Source organism: Hyposmocoma kahamanoa, unplaced genomic scaffold, assembly GCF_003589595.1.
Source record: "Hyposmocoma kahamanoa isolate Upper Pololo Valley unplaced genomic scaffold, ASM358959v1 202, whole genome shotgun sequence".
NCBI classification, from domain to species: Eukaryota; Metazoa; Arthropoda; class Insecta; order Lepidoptera; family Cosmopterigidae; genus Hyposmocoma; species Hyposmocoma kahamanoa.
In genome coordinates, this window is record NW_020653726.1 from 12,604,344 (window position 1) to 12,604,727 (window position 384).

Below are 384 nucleotides of genomic sequence, written 5' to 3' on the forward strand. Positions count from 1 at the left end.
GAGAGAGAGAGAGAGAGAGAGAGAGAGAAAGAGAGAGAGAGTGTGTGTGGGGGGAGAACTGGAAGGCATGTACCTCGGGATATATCTCTCTAATATATAAGATGAAATATTTAAAAATTATAACGAAACATACACACACATTTATAACAGTAGTATTTCACAAATAGAGCAACTAACAATACATAAGTAACTAACTATAAGATACAGCAAATCACTGTAATAAATTAATACTATTTTACACCAGAAGTCTGCTTTATTCCATTTGTGACTTCAAAAATAAACCCCTAACCGCGAAATCAAACACGAACTTAAATATAACATTTAGTGTAAGTTCCCATCAAGTGGACCATGGTTGTTTGTCAAATGATTTTGTAATTTGTACTT